The 24,100-nt window shown below is 37.2% G+C and overlaps 1 long non-coding RNA gene across 1 annotated transcript; it reads left to right on the forward strand.

Annotated features, from left to right (window-relative positions):
- The first annotated feature begins 493 nt into the window (after nucleotides 1-493).
- On the forward strand, nucleotides 494-22,482 carry LOC105982792. Its single transcript, XR_001174916.1, has 3 exons — nucleotides 494-630; nucleotides 21,719-21,803; nucleotides 21,950-22,482. It is a non-coding gene; the product is annotated as an uncharacterized LOC105982792 (long non-coding RNA).
- The last annotated feature ends 1,618 nt before the right edge of the window (nucleotides 22,483-24,100 follow it).

Here is a 24,100-nt window from a genome sequence, read left to right on the forward strand (position 1 = left end):
GTCTTGGGGAGATTATTTATCAATTTCAATATTTAGTATATGGTTAGACAAAAAAAGTCAGCAAAGGAGATACCAAGAGACCTGAACAAGACAGCTAAAGAATTCTGTGGATATCCAGGTGCTGGTGGTTCATGCCTGTAATCCTAGCTACTCAGGAGGCTGAGATCTGAGGATCACAGTTCAAAGCCAGCCCAGGCAGAAAAGTCTGTGAGACTCTTATCTCCGGAAGTAGCACTGTAGCTCAAGTGGTGGAACTGCGGGATAGCGTGTAGGCCCAGCCCCAGAACCGGAAAAAAAAAAAGAATTCTGTGGAAAATTATGAAATAGTGGTGCCTAGCACTGAATACTTTTTGAAAGAATGTTTCCTTAAAAGGATGTTGGTTTACAAAGTTAAGTGCTATTGCAAGTTCAATCAAGATAAAAACAATCATCATCTTACTTACAGATGTGGGTGGAGATCCTTTGGTTATCTCAGCAAGAACAGTGTCAGTGGAACAGAAAACATCTCTGAATGAGTTAAAGAGAAATAAAAAGAAGTTAAGAAGTGGAGATGTCAATTTCAGATAACGATTTTGAGCTGCAAATTTCAAGAAGATGAAAATGATAGAATTGACACCAGAGTAGTGTAAGGTAGGATATATATATTTTTCTTTTTTTATTCTACTAGCCTAATATTTTACTAAGATTACATAGTAGTGTAGAGGAGCCAATGTGGAGGGGGGGCATTGTGCATAGATGGAAGGTTGGAGATAATTAAATACAAGAGAACTATAGCAGACTCAATGACATGGGTCAATGGGACCCATGACACAAGGTTTGCATGAGTGAGAAGAGAAACAGCTCTTCCCTTTAAATCAGCAGATGTAAAAAAAATAATAAAGGATGAAGTGATGAAAGCATCCTTCTAGGCTGTTTCCAGAAAGCCAATGGAATATGTCTTGCAGGGAAACAGTGAGCTCTCCGTGATGGTATCTGCTGAGATACATATAGTAAAAGCTTGGAGGTTTGAGATGAGAAGAAATGGTGTAAAGTTACCTTAGACTTAATGTTTGTGTCCATTCATGTCTTGGGGCCAACTCCTCAATGTGTAAAGTCAGAGAGCCTGTAGGAAGTAATAAAGTCATGAAGGCAAATCCCTTGTGAATGAAGACAGTACTGTCATAAAGGAAGCCCGGGGAACTCACTTGATTTTTCCACCATTCAAGGCTCTGGTTAGGAGGCCTCATCTAAAAGGAAGGGGGGGGGGTCCTTTGAAGTCATAGTCTCTGTGGAAGCCTTGACCTTGCATTTTCCAGCCAAAAGAACTATGAGAAATGAATGGTTTCTTTAATAAGCCACCCCATTTATGATAATTCTTCAATCTTATCATGAGTGTTGTGGAATATTGAATGGGGATATGGGCTAGAATAGCATTTTCAAGGTGACTTTAATTTAGGGCTACTTAAAATAATTTTGTTTCTCACTCAGGAGACGCTTCAATGTAAAGTAAGTGGAGAAGAATATTTTTTTAAAAAAGGATTTTTTCCCCTCTGTGCTTGCTTCCTCTTGTTTTGCTTCCAAGAAAAAATTTAGAAAATCGACTCTGACTTTTGTGGAAATATAATTGCTCAGTCTGCTTTTTCGTGTGGTGTTTTAATGCTCTAGCTACTCATCAGCTCCCATGGTGAGGCTTTCTCGGAGGAGGGAGTGCTTACAAACTCTTGGCAAGAAGCACCCAGGCTCCACAAAACTTTCTTGATTCTAAGAAAAGAAATGAGAAAGTAAGATGAAAATCGAGGCAATCCTGACTCTAAAAGAGAATTTGGGAAATCATTTGGTATCGATTATGACTTATTTTGGCCATAGACCTTCATCCATCTAATTTGGTTCTCGCACAATCTACTCCTGATTGAGAAAGTAATAACAATAATAATGCTATTTTGCCACAGACTTTTCTAAATGGCTCACACAGAATTCGATTCAATTCCCACAAAGGCACTCAAAAGAAAGCTTGTGGTATTGTCATTAGTTTAGAGATATAACAACTAAGACACAGAACATTTATGTATCACATACAGCAAAAGGCTGTGCTATTCTTATGTACTTATGCTTTAATGTACTTAGGTTTTTTACTCTGACAGGTGCTTTGTGTGGTGAATGATGAATGCATATTTGCTTGCCTTTGTTCATAAGGTAAAATATTTACTCCGATATTACAGCTGAGCTTAAATAACTGCTCAAGATTGACCAAGGTCACACCATAAGTGACAGAGCTACTATTTAACTTCGGCACTTCTGACAACCTTGTCTTCTTCTTTTCCCACTGAGCCATAATTACCTCTTTGCCTAATACAAGTCTGGTGATTCCTTTTTGCCCTGAGTTTGTTTGCACCTCGAGCCTGTGTACCTCCAGTCCAGTAATGATCTAATACTTACTGTGTGGGCTTCAGAGTTTATTTGATTTGGAGCAACCTAACCAGCCTGTTGGCAAGGTCTAAATATAAGATTGTCAGTACAGAGACAAGGGCGCATATTTCTAGCCTGAGGGGATCTCACAGGCTATGGCAAAACTGTGCAAAAATTTGGCATAACTAAAATGAATTGTTCAATTCTGAATATTTGCAGTCATTGTAATTCATCTGAAGACAGGGGATGTGTAATGATAGCAGTGTGCTTTAACACTTTTAGTGCACCATGGCAGTTTGAAGGAGTGGAAATGTTAGTGTCAAGAAATATTTGCTTTGCAAAGGTCTCAGCAGCCATGCACGGGCCCAGCATTTTGTACCTTTTGTGCACCTTGCACTGCGCTGACTAGGTGCATTTGTTGCTACCTCCCTTGTTTCCTCGCAACATCCTGTGTTGTGACTGGGCAATACATCTTGCTGCACTGATTTGACTGAGGGAGAAACCACAGCATGGTGTGGTTTAAATGACTCATTCAGTCTCATAAAAGTGGTCTGTGTTACAGCCAGAGTTAGGATTTGGATCTTCCATCTTGAATACCATGCTTTGTGTTCAGCCACATGGTGTTCCAATATATCATCTGGCCCATTTAAACCACATGGATAATTCATTTTTCAACACCCTGGTTATATGTCATCTTAGCTGTCACTTCCATTAGCTGCTTGCACACCTGCATGTAGCTTACGCCAGGCCCCATTTCTGTCTATTTTGACATTAGGAATAGTGCTCATTAAGCATTAGGGAAACAGTTAACACAACAACCTCCATCACAACAGGACAACAACCCTTCTTTGTTCTGCCCTACAGTGTTTTACTTATGATCTCTGCTCATGTGGCCCTCAGTATCATGCTAATTAAATAACACCTATGGAGGAGCGCTTCTGTTTTCTTGCCAACTTTCCAAACTTTTTCCAATAGGTTGATAGGACTTTGTGCATTTATGTTTGATGGCACCTTGGAGATACTAAGGAACTTTTTACAACTGGGACCCTGCTGTGAGTCCCAGAGTACAGAGTATAACTTCATCTCTCTCAAGACAGATTGTCTATTTTCAAGTTAGCTTCACCACTATCACGTTCTTGGAGGAGAAATAAGTTCCTTTCCCATATGGTTCCTCTTTATGCTTCCTCTTTAGAGCCGATCAGTGAGAGGCATTTGTATGAGCTTTGCAACGGAGGAAGAAGAGAGAGAGAGAAATTGAAGATTTGTGACCCTGTGCTTAGACATGTGTGTATTCAGCAAATAATAAAGTCCTGTGTGTGTCAGGCATTGTGACATATTCTTCATATATAGGTACCATTCTAAGAATTATAATCTATGTGTGAGTAAATTAAAGGAAAAAAAGCTTAATAATCAATTAAATGTTGATTGATTGATCGATTGAGATAGAGTCTTCTTGTATAGCTTAGTCTGTCCTAGAGCTTTACTGTATGGTTCTAGTCTGTATGGTCTAGTGATCTTCCTATTTCTACATACTGAATGCAGTGACAATGGATCTAGACCGCCATACCAGGTGGAAGTAAGTTTATTTTAGATTATGATCAATATTCTGAAGACAAAATTATAATGCAATCGTGTATTTTAAACAAGTTTAGACAGGAGAGTAGAAATAGAATTTGTTGTTGTTGTCATTGTTGCTCTTAGATAAACTAAGATTCTAGAGGATGTTACACAATTGAATTTGTCAGGAAAATTTTAGCTTTCTGAGCCTTTCCATAATTTTTTTCTTGATTGATGTAATTTTCGTTCACTGGAGATTGTGTGTTTATGCAGCATTGTTTGTATAAATATTGTTTTTATGCATGCTCAGTGAGGCTGGTGATCATCAGCTATTGTGATCCGAGCGCTGCCTTGATCTTTTGTGTGACTTGCAGTCTGACTCCTGACAGTCTGTAATATTCTCTATTTCCAGGAAATCTTCTGGATATGGAACTCCAGTGAGCCACCATAAAGCTCTAGCTTAATGGTGATAGTGTGCAACAGATGGCTTATAGGTTTTCTACTTTGTTACTAGCATGCTCTCCTCTTCAGTTTTAACATGTACCGTATAGGATTCCACAGGCATGTGGAATCATAATAAGTTTACATTAGTAGAACATGCTCTTAAAATTCAGATAGAGTTTTTTTTTTTTTTTTGGGTCCGGTTGTGGGGCCTGAACTCTGCACCTGGGCGCTGTCCCTCAGCTCCTCAGGTCAAGGCTAGTGTTCTACCACTTGAGCCACGGCGCCACTTATGGCTTTTTTCGTATGTGGTGCTGAGGAATCGAACCCAGGGCCTCAGGCTTGCAAGGCAAGCGCTCTACCACTGAGCTACCTTCCCAGCCCAGATAGAGGAGTTTTAACCCAGTCTTCTTCCCTGTCCTTAGAGAGTGACAAGTAAGCATGGGGTGGTCTTGCTTCTGCAAAGGGAATTGACTGTTTCTCCTTTAGAGATTGACTCTGATTTATGAGGAAGTGTAGAGTTTGTCCTAAGGGCTCTGAGCTTTTATGGCTCCCTTTCCAAGTGGACTGTTGGGCCGGACGCCCATTTTTCAAATAAAAGGGAGCTATGTAGCCCTCTGTGTTTATTTAACTTACGAGTTATTTCTTTTTAAGGGATATGCTTTGTTAAAACATTCATTTCTCTGGGGATTGGAGACCTCAGAAATAAAGTAATTTTGGTTCTAGGAGATTAAGGTTTCTGTTAAATCCTGCATATCTATGGAATCCTTTTATCAAAAATGTTCTGTATGTCTTTGGTGGAAATTGGTTTTCTTTGCTTGAGTCCTGTAAGAAAAAAATTTTTTTCCATTCTTTACTCAATGTCATTGCTATACTTTTTTTTCTGTCTTTCTTATCCAATCATGGTTAGGTGTGCTGAAAAGAACATACAGTTTTTCTTTCAAGGCCGCTTTGAAGAATAGGAGCATAAAGACTTGGTTCTACTCTAGGCCAGAGCCTAATCCCACATATGGGGAACTGAGTCTAACTAGTTTCTCTGTGTCTGGAACAAAAGGGATTCAACCAGAACACAAGCTGTCTGATAATGTCTTCTCCAAAAGTATGCAGAGGTCCTCTAGAGCACAGATTGAATCAGGCCTCCAGCATGCCTGGTTCTCCACCACGTAGAAAGCATTTGCTGGGACTTTTCAACTTTCCAATGTTATTGGAGCCAAGTCTTATAATAAACCCTCTCTTCTCCATCTCTGTATGTCCATTTAGTTTTGCTTCCCTGGAAAATGTCTTCTAATGCAAGGATTAAATGAGTTGTCCTTCATAATAATAGGAATCATATGAGTGAGTTGTTTGCATTATAGTATCCTGACAAAGTGTATATAAGTTTTTAATCAACTATGAATGAATTAAGTTGTTTGAAACTAAGCATTGAAGCAAACTCAACATGTGAAAGAAGAAAATGTGATATACATACAAAATGGAATTTTAAGTATCCATTGTAAAGAATGACAATATACCATTTGTAAAGAAATGGAAACACATAGAAAAAAGCTATGGTAAGTGACTTAAGTAAATCAGTGCCAGAGAGTCAAAGGATCCATATTTTTGCTTATATATAGAACCTAGATTTAGCATATAAACTCTTAAGTAAATATGTTGGGTGGTATGCAAGTGTATACAATGTATTAATGTAATACAATAGATTCAAGGGAGATCTCAAATAGTGTAATTTCTTAAAAAGCCAAATCAAATTTCAGCAAAATAAAATGTCAGAAAACAGGTTCTTTCTTAGAATTGTTTCTAACATATTTATAAGATGATTTATTTGTTGCTTGGTATGTCCCTCCCCCACGGTATAATCCCTGTTTTCACTGTATTTGATGTTTGTATAATTTGGGGAAAAACAACTCACTTAAATAGGGATACAGGTGGACCCATTGCAACAATGAGATGTACAAGATGTTATGTCGAAAAACAAATTTTACAACTTTGGCGCGGGGAGTGGGCAGGGAGATGGGAAGGGATGGGAAGGGGAAACAAAGGAGGAGCCATTGCAACAGTAAGATGTACAAGATGTCATGTCGAAATGAACTTTAAAACTTTGGTCAGGGTGGGGGTGTAGGGGGAGGGAGGATAGAGGGGAGAAGGGGGAAGATGAAAAGGGATGGAAGGGGAAACAAAGGGGGAGGCAACAATGCTTGATAAGATATGTACTCATTATCTTGCTCATGTAATCATAACCCCTCTGTACAGTATTTTCACAATAAAAAAAAAGCAAGCAAGTACTCGAAAGAGATTGGGAGGGTTCAAGAAGAAAGGGGTAAATGAAAGAAGAGGAGAAAAAGAGGGAGGAATGCAGACTAGAATCCAACGTATATCCTACAAAATTAACAAAGGAAAAGGGTAGGCAAAAGGGAAACGACAAGAATGTTGAAAGGAGAAGCATTTATATAGCTTTCCTTATACAATTCCTTTGTACAACTATATCAAGATAATTTTTTAAAAAGCATTAAAAGGAAAATAAGGTGGGAGATGGATATACCCAGTTTTCTAGAACTTTCCTTTGAAGAGTCTCTCTTAATTTCCTCATTTTTATTTTTTTAATTTATGATGGCAAGAAGCAACATAAGGTTCATTGTATAAATAAACAAACATGATAAAATATGACACTGTTTTGTAAGGAATTGATGCTAATAAAAAGTAAAATATAAAAGCACTTTCCTTTCTTTTGACAGTGCCTTGCTATGTAGCCAAAGCTGGCCTCAAATGCTCAATCCTTCTGCTTTAGTATTCTGAATAGAGTAATGGGATTACAGGCATGAGTCATGGTTTCCAGTTTAATGTGGATTTCATTAAGATGTGTTCTCCAAAACACAATTGCTGAAAATAATCCATTATGGTGTAGAAAGAATATATCAGACTTTTCTTCTTCTTTCTCTGTTTTGAAATGAAACATCGAAATTTATCAACCCTGGCTAGATAGTTATTTAATAATGCAGAAGACTTAGGTTTATTAGGTCTTCTTCCTTTGTGGACTCTAATGTGCTTACTTCTTTGCATAGTAAAAGAAAGATCCATTCTTTAGTCATCAAAGAAAAGGGATCAGAGGAAGTAGAAGATCAGGAAGTCTCTTGTTTCATTTAATCTTACTTCCCATTTGCCAGAAATTATTCCCATGGACATACACAGCTGTAAGGAAACTGAAAAAAATCAATATTAAGTACTTAGCAAGGTACCCACTAAAGTTTGGTGGATTTATCAATAAAAAATGAAAGAATGGATTTTGGTCTGACCCAGCTATTATATCATACCATTGGAAAGGCTGAGGTTTCTCATGCACATATAAAACAGAATCTTGGGGTCTGAGTGGTACAGTGGATGCAAAACACACACAAGGCTCCTCATTAATTCTCTAGCCTCAAAATCAGCAATTCAATAAAACTCAATCAATAAATTAACTGATAATTTGAAAGGCTATGAGAACATTGATAAAATAAAAGATTGAGTATGAATTTTTCTCTTACAAAGAGATGATGATTCCAAAGAAGTATACTGTAGTAATTAGTAGTTTTTGATATGGTGCTGCACAAAATTGTGCAATCTCTACTTATCTTAAATTTCCTTTCATGGTGATGACAAGAAAGAAGTGTGTGTGTGTGTGTGTGTGTGTGTGTACAAATTGCATGTGAGTGCAAATGCACATGAGTGCATGTGCACCGATATTGGGGTTGAATTTAGGGCCCCATACTACCCTGTAGAATTTTTGCTTGAAATTGGCATTCTCCCAATTCCAGGACTTCACTTCCAACTTTTTGCTAGTCCAGTAAGTGTGAAGCCATGAGAACTAACCCAGCTGCTGGCAAAGGAAAACAAAAGCACAAATGGTATGGCTCAAGTGATACAGTATAACCTAGCAAGCATTAGCCCTTGAGTTCAAACTCAAGAGAATTAAGTTTTACCATTACTATTGAATAATTTTGCATTAGTCAAAGCATGCTTAAAGTTGTACCATCATACCCTGAAAGTATTCGCAGATATTATTCATTCAATAGTTATTTCACTTTCCTTTGCCACAATTTTGTGCATATTTTATGATATAAATAATGCAATGGTATGGTTGCATGTGTGTATACAACTTAAACCAGTCAACACATATATGAAGAGTACATTTAAGTTATTTCTAGAGATATGGTGGACAGTCACAAAGATTTGGAATGCAGTGGCTTCCCAAACGCTCTGCTTGTAACATAGTATGTAGTTCATATTTTTAATGATAGAATAAGAAGGATGTTGTGTTCTGATGTTTAATGGATGGGTTATCACAGGCTAGCTCACATTTTGTGTTGATCAGAAGATCCCAAGTTATCCACTCTAGTCTCTGGAATAGAAATGAAGCTCTCTATGCTTAAAAAGGGGTTATTGCATCCTACCCCAGCCTGGGGGATTAGTAGCACTAGTTTCTTTAGATCTGTAGTTTCAGGCTAGAGATCAAACTAGTGCACCTTTATGTCCAGGACTACAGTGTGTAAGTTGCTAGCTCATTATTTTTTTTTAGCACATCCTTATGTTCATTATCAGTGTGTCATTTTTGAAAATCCAGATTCTTTGTGCTAGCCAGGCTGGTGAGACATGGCCATGGTCACGTTTAATTGTAGTTACCCCACAGGAATAAAAGTAAATATTTTGCTAATGCCTTAATTGTATGTGCCAAATCAGTAGCTTTTGAATTAGGACAATTATGTAACAAAGGTCCTCTATTAGATATTAGAAAGAAATGTATGTGTGTGTGTATGTATGTATGTGTCTATGTGTTCATAAAAAGCAGTTGTGCTTAGCTTTGAGTAGCTTAATACTACTCAAACTGTGTGAGGTTTGTCTAACAGATACTAAATAACTGTATCTCATTAAGAAAATCAAGGAGAAACCTCCACATCCCATCAAACCACTGACAATTTTGTATAAGGGTAAGCAGCCCACAAACAGTATAATTGTGATATGGTTCCTGAGAGATTACATCAGCTCTATGTATAGTATGAACTTGGAGGGAACTCAGTTACATTTAAGGATAAATTTTTATTAGTTCAATTTCAAGTAGAGTATAATGACAAGAGTAGAGAGAAGTAGGGGTATGCAAAGAGTTGACCCCACATTATTGTTTTTGCTAATCAATTGGTAATAGAAAACACTGTGTCCTAGAACTTTCCTAGCCCAGGAAACCACAGAGGAAGAGCTTACAGAAAACCAGTGTAGAAAGATGGAAAACATTTAATGCAATTTTGTGTTGTTGTTGCATATAGAGAGACATCCAGAGAGCTAGTGAACACCTATCTCATGATGACATCTTACTTAGCTCGGACGTTCGTGGAAGTGAGCCTTGAGGAGTAATTGATAAAAGCCTCTCACAAGTGGGAGTTGGGAAAGGTGGCAAGAATAGGTGTAGGAAAACAGAAATGAAAGAAGAAAAGAAAGTGTTTTGCCATCTACAAAGTTCTTTTGAAATTTATTTAGAGAAAGTTCTTATTGATGGCTATTGACTTACTTAGGTCTCCCTCGTATTCATGTCGAAGCCTTAGATTTCTATTTGAAGACAGAGCTTTTAGGAGGCAGCTAATATTAAATGAGATTGTGAAGATGGGCCTCTACTCTGATATGGGCAAGTGCCTTTATAAAGCAGTGTCCACGTGTTGAAAGGAAAGCTATGTGGAGACACTGCCAGCCTGCTGTCCTAGGCAAACCAAGCATCTGCACCACATGCTGACGGCACTTACCCACTGATCTTGGATTTCCAGTCTCCCGACTTGCTAGATGTAAATTTCTGTTGTTCAAGCTGTTCAGTCCCAGTCTGTTTTTTCTTTGTGTGCTTGCTTTTGTTGTTTTTATAGCAGCCTAAGCTGATTAACGTAGCATTACTCTACTTCATCCTTTAAACTGCTTATGATAATAATAATGTGAAAAAGATATGAGCAGCTGTCATCAGCCAAACACTTTTTATATGACAGAAATTTTATTTGATGCTTCATTAATAGCTCTAATCCTAAACACACCTAAAATTTATTGATAATCCTTGCCTACAATGGAATCAAGCAAGACTCAGAGAGATGAAGCAACTTTCTCAAGATTACACAGCGAGTATGATGCAGACTAACTGTAAGGATCTAGATACCATTTTTCAAAGAATCCAACACCTGCCCATATAGCTTTTCCTTGAATATCTCAGCGATGATATTTCCCAGTAAGAAATCTTGTTCCCATGTTAGGTGTTGTTTAAGTTCAATTTCTGCTTGGGTTTTATTTTCTCTTCAGGTGAAATCTACTTCTCATTCTTACCCATGGTACCTGGACAATTCCTGTAGTATTTCAATCTTTATAACAGAATCTGATCATGTTTTTAAAAGTGTATTAGCCTTTTAGGATAAAACATATTCACCCTAAAGGAGGATAACCCCTGTCTATTGGCTTGAAAGCTTTCAATCGTGAGGTGATGGGATTATGGTGTTCATCCTAAAATTGCCTTTTATTCTATTTCAAGGTTTTCAAAGGAAATTTCAAGTTTCTACCTGTAAAATCATTTTTCTCTCCCCTGCTTGGACACCACCCAATTTCTATATCTGTTATTACAGCCACTATGAAAACAAAAATAAAGGCATGCCAAGAAAAGATCTTAGAAACCCAAGGTTCTATATCTTGAAACAAGTAAAGGCTAGCAACCAAGACAACCGTGCTACAGACAATGTGAAGAAAAGACAGAGGACATCTTCCTCAGCATCTTCTATTACTTGGTCTTTAGGTGCCTGATGCAATTCTAATGCTCCCTCAGTTCTACTTTTCTGTAGTGAACCTGTGTTAGTGAGGTAAGGCTATCTGTGTGTGCAATATTCAATGCTTACCTTTCCTTCTCTTACACACTTGCATTTGACCTAACCTTCTGTATCTTCTTTTATGAAAAATAAAGTTTAAATTCACACAACTAGATAGGACTTCATGTTGATTTACATGAAGCTGTCAGGAAAGTGGGATGGACAATGAAGGGTAAGAGGAAGCTACACTAGGCTACACTAGAAAAATTAGTGTAAAATGTGCAGCTATCATTGCTAAGCACGTTTTCAGATCATGTGCCCACTCAGGAGCATCTTCCCATGTGCTTCCTCCCATTTGTCAGCCTCTTCTCAAAATGGAACACATATAATTGAATCTAATATTGCAGATGTGACCTGATTAGGTCAGGGTACAATAGTATAGTTAATGCTATTCTTCCAAATCAAATTGATTCAGAGATGCTTCCTGCTTACCAGCTTCGGTTGTTTCCCTATCTTGGTCTTTCTCAATCATGCTCAGTTTATATGGATACCTCCCTTATTTTAGCTTCTTAAATTTTTATTCTAGAATGTTCTTCCCCTCTTTTCTACTTGAAGAACAAATTGTTCATTCATTGTTATTCCCTTGCCTGAGTTACATGGCTCTTCTTCTTCAGCTCAGTACCAGCCATAATTATAACTTTAGATTTTTCAGAAAAGCTGCAAAGGTAGCCCACAGAATCAATGTATATCCTTCACCTGTCTTCCTCTAATGTTTAAGTGATATACAATTGCCATCCATTTGTCAAAAGAAATTAACACAGATTCACTCTTGATTACATTATGGACTTTACTGGGTTTTCACTAAAATTCATACTATAATCCCTTTACTATTCCAAAAAGCAGTGCAGGATGCCACATTACACTTTAGTTCTCTTTTTTATTTTCTAATGCTCTTAAAAAAAGACATCCATGAATGGACACAAGAGTGCTAATGTAAGTAATTCTGTCTAGAGGAAACTCTACCTCAAGGACACATAATCACCTCAATCTTCTGACAGGGAGCAGAGTGTGCAGAGTCGATCATCGGTTTCCCTATCCGAAGGATGTACTTACAGCACTCAGGCAGCAAAAAGGAAGTAGAGGGAAAGGAAGGGAACTGCCCACCCAAAAGCCTTGTCTGACTCGTAAACTTTGCATCAGGAAGATAATGCACACAAGAGAGCAAACTCTAAATCATTGACTTTTCTCTTGATTTGAAATTAAGCTTACAGACAGAGACACTCAAATGTTTTAACTGAGCACTTATTATTGCTAGACATTATTTTTGCTGCTAGATATCATTTAGAGCTAATACAAATAGTTATTCTTTCCCAACATCAATCATTCCAACAATGCAAATAATCAGAGACATGGTAATTTATTAAAAAATACCATCACTCGTTTGTAATTCCTTTGTGGCCAAATGACTATTATCTTCTTTCTTTATGTAATTTGCTTCATAATTTCTGAATTTTTCTTCTTGCATGTTGCAATGATAAAGTGTTACTCTATACCTGACAGTGTGTCAAGTCCATTTATGTCATCAAATTAAACATTCATTACAGTTTTCTAAAGTAGGAATCCACTTTTCACTGTTAGAAGTGATTACACCAAGACCCAGGAAGGGAGATGACCTTCTTCATGATTTCATGACTGCTGTCGGCAGATCTGGGATTTAATAACAATCTCTCTAGAAACCTACCTCTCAAGGCTGGGTTACCTCATTCTATGAAATGAGAGTTTGAGCGAGTTTGCCAAGGGCATTAGACAAAAGAGCCGAGCCTTACCATTCTAGATTCAAACCAGGTCTCTGTTTGAATCTGGCCATTTATGAGGGGAGCATGAAAAATAACATGCAGTTTTGTTTATGTGGTTGAGAGTGAGAAGTTATTGAAAGATTAAGGGAAACTGGGGAGAGGGTTATAAAACAAAAAGTTTAGAGAAGAGAGTGGATTTTCTAAAGAAAAAAAATAAATTGATCAGAAGCAAAGTCAGTAAATCTTCGGGCTTTTCTGTGGTACTAAATAATGAAAAACAAAACACAACTAAAAAACAAAGCCAAGACACAGAATAGTTTTGGAGAGGCATGTGAGGCCATCAGGACAGCTCTGCTGCTTAGGCCTGACTCTGCTCGGCTTCGCCAAGCCTTACCCAAAGACACCTCGTGGAAGTCAGGGTGTACCTGGGCAGGCAGTTAGAAGGCAAGCAGATGCCACTTGCTTGACTTCGTGGAATAGGTCTTTCCTTCTTCTCATTTGTTAAACAACCCATGCTGATTACAACTCATAAGCATTCAGGATTTTGCTGTGTTTGGAGGTCCTGTCAGGACACCTGAGGCACATTTCTGGCATGTTCTCTCAGAAAACAATTGTGGTTGAAGAAGCTGTAGATCCACGCCATATGGGTTGTTCATTTAAGAGACAGTGGTATCTTTTTCTCTTTCACTTTGCACAAAATAATTTAAACCTTCTGTCTTCACCTCCATTTACTTCTGATACTTTCTTAAAGAGTGAATAACTCTTTTTAAAAGAAATCCAGGTATTAATGATGATAAACCAATCTGAGTCACATTCTGAAGATTTGGCCACAGATAGAACAAGACAATGGAATTTAAGAGTCCCCCTCAAGATCAAAATGTATTTTTCTTTTCTTCAGAAGAGGTTTATAATACAACTTGAGAGGAGACTTCTTATAGTGGGGTAATTCAAAGTGTCATCTGGTTGGATTGTTTTTCATTTTTATACACAAAAAGTTTGTATGCCTTCCTCAGGCACAAAGTTTGGGGATGGACAGAGCTGTGACTCAACCTTAGATCATCACCTTATTTTAAAATCAGGGCTTTTTTTCCCCATTGTAAGAGAAAAGGATTAGAAAGATCATGAAATGCATTTGCAGTGAAGGTTAAACCTTGTTTTTTCTCATTTAGCTAGAGATAAACAATTTGTTAAATCTTTAGGAGGATTTTTAGAGGCAACTATCAACGTTCCCCACTTTTCTTGAGATTGTTTTCAGAAATTATTGGTTGTTTTAAATGTACTATGTGATTTTTTTTTTGTTTCTTTTGTATGTTCTTCCCCCTATGGTATATCCTCTGTTGTCACTGTATTTGATTTTGGTATCCTGTTATTCGATATGTGTTTATCTGAATTAGGGAAGGGAAGGGGAACAACAAAATGGTGAGACAAAGAACAAGGCGGGAACCAAAGCAACAGCGATATTCACAAGACAGCATGATGGAAATGATCTGTGAAACATGCAGATGGTGGAAGGGGATGTAGGAGAAAAATGAAGGAAGGGTAACAAGTTTGACAAGCAATGTACTAATTACCTTACTTATGTAACTGTAGCCCCTCTGTATATCACCTTGAAAACAAAAAAAAAATGAGGACAATTGGTAGAAAAAAGAGAAATGATTGGTACTTGAGTCAAGGACAAATTTCTGTGACTTCATAGTCATATTTCTGAGATCAACTCAAGTGTTCTAGTAAGAAAATTATGGTAGCAGTTTTATTACAGTCTCTCCATAGTTATAATAATTCACTCTTATAAGCTAAAGAAGCCAAAGACAGTGGATAAAAGGAGTTAGGGAAGATATACCAGATTCAGGTCCCTACATTGGAATCCATGAATTATGTGAGACAAATATTGACATGATGGTCAGTAGAACATCAAATTCAAGATTGCAATGAGGGAGAAAGGGGACAAGTGCCCCAGCACTCTATCCTTACAGAAAAATATCAATCATTATGATTTTGTTATAATCATGTGGTGATTTTCCTTTTTAATAGGAGAAACACATGACATATGAGTGTGATTGGTTCTTATATCCTGCCTCCCAATGAACTACCTGCAGTTGAATTTTTAAATTATTTATCATGTTTGGGTAGAAAGCAAAGCTTCTATTAATAGTGTAGTAAAAGAACACACATTTGCCAGAAAACTTATGTTTGTAAGTACTCTGGCTCAGAGAATTAAGAACATACATTGTTGTGAAGATAGTCTTCTATTACAAAAGCTACAGATTTACAACACACACACACACACACACACACACAAATTTCTTCTTGTCTAGGTGGTGAGATGAATAGATATTGAAAATTTATGAGAAGAGAGAGAAAATACATGTATACATATTTTCTTTCTCGCTCTGTTTCTATACACACCCACAACAAACAAGCACCCAAATATTAGACACTGTGCCCCAGCTTTAATGCCCCACCCATATCATGTGTTCCCTAATCTGTTGTTGTAACTTGCACTCTGAATTTTACAATTTAGCTCATACCATCTTTGCACCAATAATGGGTAGTATGTACTATAATTCCTTTGATAATGAGATGAAGATTCAAGGCTAAGATATGATAAATACTTCACCTAAATTCATGCAGCCATCAGTAGCAGTGAGAATTATATTAAGACTCCTAGTCTATGGCATTATGAGATGCTGAGGGTCAATTTCAAAATATGAAATTTAGGTAGGAATGACAAAGCTCAAATCATTTCATTTCTGTTCTCAATACTGCACTCCATCTCTCTCTCTCTCTCTCTCTCTCTCTCTTTTTGGCCAGTATGACTCCTCTCCGTTCTCCCCAGTTCTCTCTTACTTCTCTTTCCAAAGGCATTTCAGAGGCTGTCTTAATTCATCTGTCTCCAGAAAGTGTATAAACACAAGATGAATACCATCTGCATCACCTATCTTCTTCCTTTGTTCTCACAAAAGTAGATTCTTGAGAAGTAATGGGATAAAGTGGAAAAGACATAGGATTAGGTTTATTAGTTTTTCAGTTTGTAATTTGAGAATAAGACAGCTCCTAGAATTACAATGGACATTTAGTTTTGTAGTCCATTTTAAGTATTTAGTACAGAAAGACTGGTATATGGTCTGTCTAAAAGTGCACCATTTTTTCCCTGAGTGCTGATACAAGGAAGATAATCAGGAGGAAAAACAACTGAGATGGCCTGGCTTATATTGTTGTAATGCGATCTTTTTTTTTTTTTCTCTAGTAAGTCATAACCTCAATGGAGAAGGTTCTGGAGGGACATAGAAGATCCCAAGGAGGGTCTTACTATGGAACTACCTAGCAGCTGTTTCGGCTATATTTTCAGGGTGTTTTGACATGCCTATGTAAACTCAAGTGACATGACCCACTCTATTGTTACCCATTATCTAATATCTCTGTTACTAAAGAAATTAGGATTCTACCAAATCCTAATCTTCAACAAAATTAACCATGAAACTGTGACATTTACATAGTAGTGTTATTAGAGATTCAGAAGCTATTGCATACATAGATTCCTGTTTTATCCTTCACACAGTGACCTATTGATGCCTTTACTCCTCCCATACTCATTGAGTACTTCTGTTACCTAGGTTCAGTGGCAGAAATATGACACAGCAAATATAACAATAAGAAAAACTGGTATTCGTTGAATGCTTCCCATGCCAGGCATTTCATATTTTATGCATTTTATATTTCCAATGATAAAGTCATCAGAACAATATTGAAGAGTTAAGTCCTGTTACCAGCATACCACTTCGAAATGAAAGCAAGATGGTCAAATCGAGGTTGATGGTGCATTTTCTTTTTTTTTTAATTTAATTTTATTTTATTTGTGAACATACTGTACAGAGGGGTTACAATTACATGGGCAGGATAATGCGTACATTTCTTACCAAGCATTGCAGCCTCCTCCTTTGTTTACCCTTCACATCCCTTCCCAGCCTCCCCCCTCCCCCCCCAGTCCCAATCCTTCTCCTTCCCCCTCCCCCTGCGCCCCCCCACCCCGCACCGACATTGTAAAGCTCGTTTTTAACATGACAACTTGTACTTTTCATTGTTGCAACAGGTCCACCGGTATCATTAAACAACTGGTTTTTCCCCATCTCCTCCACAAGTTAAACTGACATCAAATATAGTGAAAGCAGGGGTTATACTGTGGGGGAGGGACATACAAAGCAACAAAGAGATAATCTTATAAATGCATTAGAAACACATGCATGAAAGAAAAAAACATTAAAATACATATCTAAGGGTTCATTTTCCTGACATCACATTATCTGACCTTTTCCGCTTGACTCATACATATACTAGATATTGCAAATAAGGGAAACCATAAGACCTATGTTTCTTTGGGCCTGGCTTACTTCACTTAATATAATTTTTTCCAAGTTTTTCCATTTCCTAATAAATGGGGCAATGTCATTCTTTCTGATGGAGGCATAAAATTCCATTGTGTATATATACCACATTTTCTTGATCCATTCATCTACTGAGGGGCATCTGGGTTGGTTCCATATCTTAGCTATGGTAAATAATGCTGCAATAAACATTGTTGTGCTGGTAGCTTTAGTGTGGTCTTGTTTGTAAACATTTGGGTAAATGCCCAAAAGTGGGATTGCTGGGCCATAGGGGAGTTCTATGTCAAGTCTTTTGAAGAACCTCCATACTGCTTTTCAAAGTGGTTGAACAAGTTTACATTCCCACCAACAATGAAGTAAGGTTCCTTTCTGTCCACATCCCCTCCAGCATCTGTTGTTGTTAGAGTTCTTGATTTTTGCCGTTCTAACTGGAGTGAGGTGATATCTCAATGTTGTTCTGATTTGCATTTCTTTTATGGCTAGGGAGGTTGAGCATTTCTTCATGTGTCTATTGGCCATCCTTCTTTCTTCTTCAGAGAAGTTTCTCTTTAAGTCTTTTGCCCACTTATTTATTGGGCAGTTGTTTCTTTGAGGATTTGTTGTTGGGGGGTTTAATTTTTTGAGTTCCAAGTATATTTTAGATATGAGACCCTTGTCCGTTGTATGGCTAGTAAAGATCTTCTCCCAATCCATGGGCTTTCTATTGATCTTGCTAGCTATGTCATTTGCCCTGCAGAAGCTCTGCAACTTTATGCAATCCCATTTGTCTAACCTTTCTTTGATTTGTTGTGTTTCCGGGTCTCTATTCAGAAAATTTCGGCCTGAGCCAAGGAGACCTAGGGTTTCTCCTATTGATGGTGCATTTTCTTCAACAACAAATAATTAATCAAAGCAAAACAACAGCTATTTTACTGAAGTGTCTGGGGAAGAATGCTAGAGGTCTCTGGGGATGTGAAAAGGTTGTGTGAGAAGGTTGATAAGCTAAAGAAAGGACCTCAGCACATAGCACCTACCACTACTGTCTGATATCTTCAGAACATTCTTTAACCAAGAGGAACTTCCGTGGGAAAGAGTAAGAAGGAGACTTACAACAATCCCCACTTACACCACTAACACTTGAAGTCCTTGCTTTGGCAGAAGCCTGAAGCCCTCACACATCCTGAGTTTCATTTGGGAAGCTGCTGGCATTAAAATCCATTGCATTGCCCCAGACATGGTACCCAGCCTACTTCATGACCTTTACTGTACAGGTTTCTGTTACATAGTGCCATCTTGTGACCACGCCCTACAGAGGTCCCCCGGAAGCAGGTGTGATAACTCCGCCCTGAGAATCAGAGTAGTGGCATAACCCACAGTTGGCCCAGGAAAGAAGCCAAGCCGTCTGACCTGAGTAACACAGCATTAAAAACGCTCCAAGAAATAGATGGGCATCCCAACCTTTCCTGCAGCCTGTAAAAGCATCCAAGGTGTCAGATCCCAGAAACTCATCCTGCTGAGCCCCCAAGAAGCAGAAGATTAAACATCATGTTGCCAGGAGTGGCTTGGCCTGGCAAGATCCTGAGAAACAGGGAGTCATCTCATATACCCGGGAGAAGCGGCTTAGAATTCCTTTCTGAGGGCATCAACCCCTCTAGGGAACTTCTTTAAGAAGTTGATGTGTGGCCCTCAGATACTTGAAGTTGCTACATACCACTGGCACACAGTCTTGACATCCACCTGGGCCCTCCAGAGTTGCCCACACCATCACAGCTACCAGAGACACATGAGTATGCCATTTCTGCTGCTGCATTGGGAGCCTACTAGAATGGCTCCTTTCCGATATGAACTATGGAAAGTGATGGACTGAGTCTACCCTCTCCAGAGATGTTTATGATTCTGTCCTGCTTAAAACAGCTGCGTCTCAGCTGGTAGTGTCTTCACTTAAACACTACCATCTTGGCTAATGAGACTCATTGAAAATGTCATAACATGGATTATAACTGAATATACTACACAATGTACCCAAGCGTCCACCTGGAATCAAAGTCGACAGTTCTCTGCAGTCTGTCTAGAACACATTAGTAGGAGAAAGTATCGGATTTATCGTGTAAAACCAGTATAAAATTGATATAGGCAAATAATTCATCAGATACACACATCACCATAGGGATGGAAGAGACTTGAAAATGTACGATATCATGAGGTTTCTACAGGAACACACTAACTCTATCAATAGACCCTGAAGAAAAGAAAGATGATGAGTTACCAGTCAAAAATAATCAAAACACTACTCTCAGGATTCCCAACAAGATACCAGAAATTCCAGAGAATTCAAATTTTAGGAAAAATATTTATGATTTGATTAACAATTTGATCAAAAGATACAGTTTAAAAACAAAGAAATAGATATCTTGAAGCCAAAGACCTAAATAAATGAAGCAAAAATTACAATTATAAAGCTCAGAAGCAGACCAAATCAATTAGAAGAAAAGAATTTCTAAGCTTTATGACAAGATTTTAAAATAACCCTGACAGGAAAAAGCAAACAAGACAAACTAACAAAGTAAAAAGATTGAGAAAAGGTTTGCACCATCTACGAGGAAAAGAGAAAAAGCCTAGAAAACATATCCTATAACGTAATTGTAGGAAACTACAAATCCTTAAAAATATAGGAATATCCAGATTCCGGGAGCTCAGACAACTCCTAATAGATTCAACCAAGTTGAAGTATAAAATGTAAAAGACAAGAAAAAGAATGTAAATTACCAAATTTCACACTACAAATAAAGAAATGCACACTAAACTAATAGCATACTTTTCTACAGAATTCTTAGCATTAAAAAGGAAATAATAATATATAAAAATACCTGAAAGAAAAAAAGTCAATCAAGAATACTATTCACAGCAAAGTAACCCTTTATTAATGAAGAAGAAAAAAAAAGTATTGCTAAGAGAAGTAGAAATGCAGGGAATTAATTACCATCACTAGTCCTATAAGAAATGACTTAGAGAAACAAAAAGGTGATAACTGTCTTCATAAAAACAAGCTGAAGTGGGCTGGGAAGGTGGCTCAGTTGGTAGAGCACTTGCCTTGCATGCTCAAGGCCCTGAGTTCGATTCCTCAGCACCACATAAGCAAAAAGAAAAAAGCCGGAAGTGGCACTGTGGCTCAAGTAGTAGAGCGCTAGCCTTGAGCTGAAGAGCTGAGGGACAGCGCCCAGGCCCAGAGTTCAGGCGCCACGACCGGACCCCCCAAAAAAAAAACAAGCTGAAGTTAAAAAATCATTAATATACAGAAGAGAAAGAGAATTAAGCTCTATAAATATATGAAAAAGAAATAGAATAGAATCATATTGTACTATAAATGGTATTGACAATAAATGGTATTTATAATAATTTATCCTACACACAACCATTTCTTACATAAGATTGATGAATTCTAACCAGAAGCTATTTAATTTGAGTAGTATCCTGAACAACAACAACAACAACAACAAAAACAACAATAAAATCATTTAGAGGTAGATAGAGGAGAACAGCTTAGGGTGGTGTCAGGGCATGGAACTATCCTGAGTGTTTAAAAGGCTGTAGGAGAGTGCAGATACTAGGAAATGTGGAATTCAGAAGAGTTAACTTGTAAGGAGATGTTAAAGCTAGAGAAAAAAAATGAAAGAATGTTGGACATTAAAGGTCTTGAATACTGCAAAAGACTGAGTTTGCATTTTTGTTCTCTAGGCAAAATATAAAAGCTTTTGGATGTTTACAACCAGAGAAGGTGCACTAGACAATTTACGTTTTAAATGGATAAGAAAGAATGAAGCCAAGGGCAAAAGAACCTCTTAGGAGTAGCTTGTCTTGGTTTGGCTAAGAGATAATTAGGAAAAGATTGGTGGTTGTTGAATCAAAGAAACAGAGAAGGATGCACATTTAATACATTTTTTTAGGAATTAAAATCTTATGAGGTTGTTCCATGGGAGGAAAAATTGAATCTGAAGTGCAGAGGAAAAGAAGGTCAAGTGACTCTTGGTCAAGTTTAATTTGTATTCTAATTGCTAGGACTCATCTGCCCCGTTGTCTTCCTGACTTGTTACAAGAATCCCTTTTTCACTCTAAGCTTGTTCAGACTGACTTATTTTGATGTTTGTAACAACAACAACAACAACACAAAGGGTTTTGAATACTATGTCCAGGAACCACAAACATTATATTTAGGAGGCAGAAGAGACAATTCAATATAAAATATGTGATATAAATATTTATTGTTGAATACTGAATATGTCACCTAACTTTCAAGTCTTAGAAACATGATTCTTAGAAGTTTCTTTCTCTCTGTATCACGGAAAATGGAATGTCTGGATCTTTCGTTAATTCTTGTTCCCTTGCATAGAAGACATGGAAAGAACAGAAGAGTTTTAATTCACTTTTGTAAATCGAAATGCCATGATTGATGCTGCATTGAACTGGATTAAAAGGTGGGTAAAATCTGTGATATATTGGGTAAAATTGAAATCATTTAGCATAGAGAAAGGAAGGCTAAGACATGAAATTGCTGTCGTGAATTATTTGAACTAGTTCTGAAATGGAGCTCCATGACAAATGTTTCTTTCTTTCTACCCAGGATAAAACAAGAGGAAATGCATTCAGAGTTGAAGCTGGATCTATTTAGGTGAATTATGCTAGAGCACTTCCTGGCCTGGGAGGCTATTTGGCTTAGCAATGGATTGCTAAACCAGGTCAAGGGATCTTTCTCCAGAGAGAGAATCAGAAGAATGAAGGGGATTTGGGAAGTCATTTGAGCAGATGAAAGTTGATCTTTTGAAAGACCACCACCTCCCCAGGGAAGAAATGCCATGACTTCATAGCAATGCCTAGGAATCTTCACTTTCTACTTATCTTAAGTTGGTGTTGAAGTTTCAATACATTTCCTCTTTTTTCTCTTCTCAGTTCAAGTAGAAAGTAGTTAGCTTGGATCTTTAAAACCTTGGCTGATTTTTAAAGGTCCTATTATACTGTCACTCACAGTGTCTTGTTCAGGCTAAACAATTCCCTTTCTGTAGGCTTATCTGATAAGCACTACTTTCTAATCCTCTAATTGTGACTATGCTTCTGCTATGAAATGTCTGCAAGATTTACTATCTGTAGTTTTGAGCTCCAAACGGGACAAATTACTTGAATAAGGGTTTTTCGTGATGAATATAATAAACCAGATACTTTTGAATCCTTAAATATTTTGCTTCTGTTCTTGTCATTCAACTTAATATTCTTTATCATTCTTTGAAAGCAGTGACATCCAGCATTGTATACTGATTTTGATACATTGGTTTCCTGCTTTTATTTAATTTTCTCCTGAAACATAATATAATTCCATTCTTATAGGGAAATATAAAATAATATGTTGATTGAAATGCTCAATACCTGTTTTATTGAATATATGTCATATACATGTTTGGTTTGTTGTGAAGAACTAATTTGATGACCTAATTTAAAATATGCTCCTTTATAACTCAAATGTACTTTCATTGAAAAAAAAATTGAGCACATGAATTTAAATATATTCCTTCATACTCTAGCCAATAGTTTATAATAATTTATTTATTATTTTCTAAACTTTAAAAGGTATACGACAGGGTTACATATAGTATGCCCATCCACATGTCTGTCACCTCTTCCACCATCTTCTCTCTTACTGTTTTCTAGGCCTCCATCAGAACGACACTGTTATATTTGTTAGGAAATGGAAAAACATTATATTAAATGAAGTAAGCCAGGCCCAAAGAAACATAGTTCCAATGTTTTCCTTCTTTGCAATAACTAGTATATGTCTAGGACAAGCATAAAAGGTCAAAAGCTATGTACATATGAACATATAAGTTGATGCTAAGCAAAATGAACCCAAGATAGGTACACAAGGGGTTTTATCTTTCTTGCTGCTGTTTTTAATATACTTACAATGTGCTTGTTGTTTTTGTTACTTTGTATGTTCTTCTTCCATGGTATAACCCCTGTTTTCACTGTATTTGATTCCAATGCTCTGCATCTTGTATATACATTTTTTCTGACTGGGGGAGGAGAAGGAATATAAAAAATGCTTAAATAAGGACACAGGTTGACTCATTGTAACAATGAGATGTACAAGGTACTATGTTGAAAATGAACTTTACAAGTTGGGTGCGGGGAGGAGTTGAGGAGGTGGGAGGGAAGGGATGGTAGGGGAAAAACAAAGGAGGAGGTAACAATGCTTGATAGGAAATGTATTCATTACCTTACTCATGCAACTATAATCCGTTTGTACAGTATCATTACAATAAAAAATATATACTAAAAAAACTGACAAATTTTGATAGAACTGTATAAAATACAAATAAACTTTCCCTGCTTCCTTCCATTTTTTGCCCAGGTTCAGCTACTGTCAATATTTTTTGTACATTCCATATATAACTATTACCATATGACCTATAGTATTTATCAGCCTTGTTTCACATTTTCTTTATTGTAAGTGATACTTAAATATATATATATAATATATATATATATATATATATTTATGATCTAACCACTTCTTATCCTGCTGGGTAATTTTTCTACCTCAAACCACTGTTTCCTCTTTCTTATTGCAAGTCACTATTTAATCTACTTTCTTGCTTCTAGATTTTCCTCATGCCCCTGATTTTCTTTCTCTGAATAGCTTTAATTTAGCTAGACAGAAACTGTCATCTTGCTTTTTGCTTATCTCACTCAGAGTTAACACCAAATCCTCATGCTTAGGTTG

Source organism: Dipodomys ordii, unplaced genomic scaffold (genome assembly GCF_000151885.1).
Source record: "Dipodomys ordii isolate 6190 unplaced genomic scaffold, Dord_2.0 Scaffold17, whole genome shotgun sequence".
Taxonomy (NCBI): Eukaryota; Metazoa; Chordata; class Mammalia; order Rodentia; family Heteromyidae; genus Dipodomys; species Dipodomys ordii.